This window comes from Cyprinodon variegatus, unplaced genomic scaffold, assembly GCF_000732505.1.
Source record: "Cyprinodon variegatus isolate N-32 unplaced genomic scaffold, C_variegatus-1.0 Scaffold58, whole genome shotgun sequence".
In the NCBI taxonomy this organism is placed as follows: domain Eukaryota; kingdom Metazoa; phylum Chordata; class Actinopteri; order Cyprinodontiformes; family Cyprinodontidae; genus Cyprinodon; species Cyprinodon variegatus.
Window position 1 is genome coordinate 995,632 of NW_015150511.1, and position 2,750 is coordinate 998,381.

At 40.8% G+C, this 2,750-nt stretch overlaps 1 protein-coding gene across 1 annotated transcript in view; it reads right to left on the reverse strand.

The window, feature by feature from the left end:
- pik3cb (phosphatidylinositol-4,5-bisphosphate 3-kinase catalytic subunit beta) overlaps positions 1-2,750 on the reverse strand; it is a 131,608-nt gene that overhangs the window by 16,439 nt on the left and 112,419 nt on the right. The window lies entirely within an intron of this gene.

Sequence of the window (2,750 nt, forward strand, 5' to 3'; positions counted from 1 at the left end):
GTAAAACTTAGTTTAAAATGTTTGAAACATTTATGATATTGTTGCAAAGAACATATTCTGTAAATCTCAATTTGAAAAAAAAAGCAATCAGAAATGAAACTTTAAAAACTAGATTTGAAATTAATATTGCTTTCTTTTCAGATTTGTTTTTTAAAATAGATTTTATTTTTTCAAAAATACATTTTTCACACTCTTCGTGGCAGCAGAGCTTTCACTTCACAGGCAGAGAACATTTAGAGAGAGAAAGCCTCACCTGAGGTCCAGACTGGCCTCCTTCCACAGAAGATCCATCAGCCTCAGAATTTGGAGGGTCAACATGTCTTGCCTCAAATCTGAGAAAGGAAAATGAAAATGGAAATTAGCTGTTTCACTGTGTGGTGTGGAGGCTGCAGCGCCTCAGACTGGAAGAAGGTGAGAACAGCAGAGAGGATCATGGGGGCTCCTCTTCCCTGCACTAAAGACATTTCATCCCAGCGCTGCGTGTTCCGAGTCCATAACATCATCAATGACCCCTCACCCCCCCACCATGGACTGTTCTCCCTGCTCCCCTCTGGGAAGAGGCTTTGAAGCAGATTCTGCAACAGCTTTTCCCCCGCTACTATCAGACTGTTGAAAACTGTGTTCAACTCAGTTGCTTTTCATGTCAACTCAGTGTTTTTCAACTGCATTTTACCCCATATATATTTAATTTTTTTTTTGCACTGCTCTGAACCTTCCCCATCAATGCCTTTTGCACCATGTTTACATTTGGATCGTTGCTGCACTTTATAAATATCTATAATCTTATATATATATATAATCTTCACTGCTAAGCTGCTGCTCATTCATTGTCGAAAAGCTGTATGTAACAAAATGTTACATACACTCTGCGTATACAAAATGAAAATAAAGTTTGTCTATTTCTAAGAAGTCGGACAAAAGCGTTAGAAGACAGAAAAAAGAATTTGGTGTTATCTGTTCGGTCTGAAGATAACTTTTATCAGCTTTACCTAATTTAAACTGTTGGAATAATTATGTATAAGATACTTAATGTTTGTTCTTATGATGTATAATGTGTGACATATTACTGTTCCAGACAGGTGTTGCACAAGCAGTATAGGTCAACTATCAGGAAGTATTGCTCAAGCTTAACGAAACCAGGAGGTTCTTGGACCATTTGACCACAAGACATTTAAATGCAAATTGACCTGTTCACTGAGGCTGCAAATTGAATTGTATTTCTTGTTTCCTATTCCTTTAGCGCAACCTCAGCTAGTGTAACTAGGGACTCCCCCTCTGACTTTAATAAATAGCGATGAGAAAGCTGAAGACCAGTGGGGTGGAGATGTACCTGCACGGTCTCTTCCTACTCTCCTCGCAAGTAAATAGAATTCTGACTCTGTGCCTTTCTTTCCTTGTTTTACTGTGTTTTAGTTGTTAGACCTGACATAAACTGTATAATTTCTTCTCTGAGGAGCCTTCTGCTATCCGGCTATTTTTAAAATAAATTATATTAAACACATTTATAACTGTGTAAATTGCCTTGTTTTAAAGGAAGCCTGAGGCCTTCAGTTACACGTGAGGTTAAAGGTTTCAGCCATGATCCCGTATTGTAGCATCGGCTTTCAGCCGATACGCTCAGCCCGGTTATCGGTATCAGATAACTCTAGTCTAGATTCTCTCATCCTCCCTGTCCAGCTTTGTGGAAGAAAGATATCCCCTACTGCATGATGTAGCCACCGACATGCTTCTCTGTGGGTTAAGCTCAAAAAGTCTACATTCTGCTCAGGTAAACTGCAAATAGGACACATCTTTAAACAAGTGTCACAATTTTAACCTTTAGGACTGAAAGAGCAACTTATTTTAGGTAAATAATATCCTATTATCTTAAGCCCCATTTCCACTACCCTTTAGAAACTGTGCTGAGATCGGTCCAAACACGGAAACAGAGATAGCTGTTGAGTATAAACGGCACGCACAACTGAACCGGACCGCACCAGATGCAACCGAACCACGCTAACATGGTACTGGTTCATCAGGAGGGTTCGGCGCAGTTCAGTTCTGGCTTGGTTCTTAGATAGAAAAGAGCACATCAGCAGAATGCGTCATCTCCTTACAGTCAGCCTCCGTAATCATCAAACTTCAGAGATTCATAAAAATACTAGCTTCCCTACCGTGCCGCATGATTTCCGGTGATGATTCTGCTTAGCAGTGATTTATCTCAACTCCTGTCGTTGTTTCCTGCGTCTGTAAGCCCTGATTAGACTATTGTTTGTTGTTTCCACTTCCCAAAAGCCGATTCTGTCAAGTAAATTTAACCAAAGCTTCTTCGCCTGACTCTCTGCAAACTTCCTGAATGTTATGGCCGCTGCCATGTTGGCTTGCTTGTTTCGCTCTAGAGAGCAGAAGTACCGTAGATCGTCACAAGGAGGCGATTAACCGTGCTAGCGCTGTTTGTAAATAGTCGTAAGGAATGAAGCTCGGCACGGATCGGTTTTCAGAGAGTAGTGAAAATGAGGCTTTAGTTTACGGGAGAAATGCTCTTCCCATTGACAGATCATCTTATTAACGTGCTCAAATTAAGATCAAAGTCATTTAGATTCTTCCAGCTGCTTATTTCTTTAGCTCCTCAGGAGTGGTGGCCTAGTGGTTCTAACCTGACTCCACCAGATGGATTTGCTCCGCATTTCCATCTGGAAACCTTCCGTTGAAGTAATTTTGGGAAGGGGCGAAAATACTGGTTAGCTGATTGGCCTATGTTGGTGATAGAC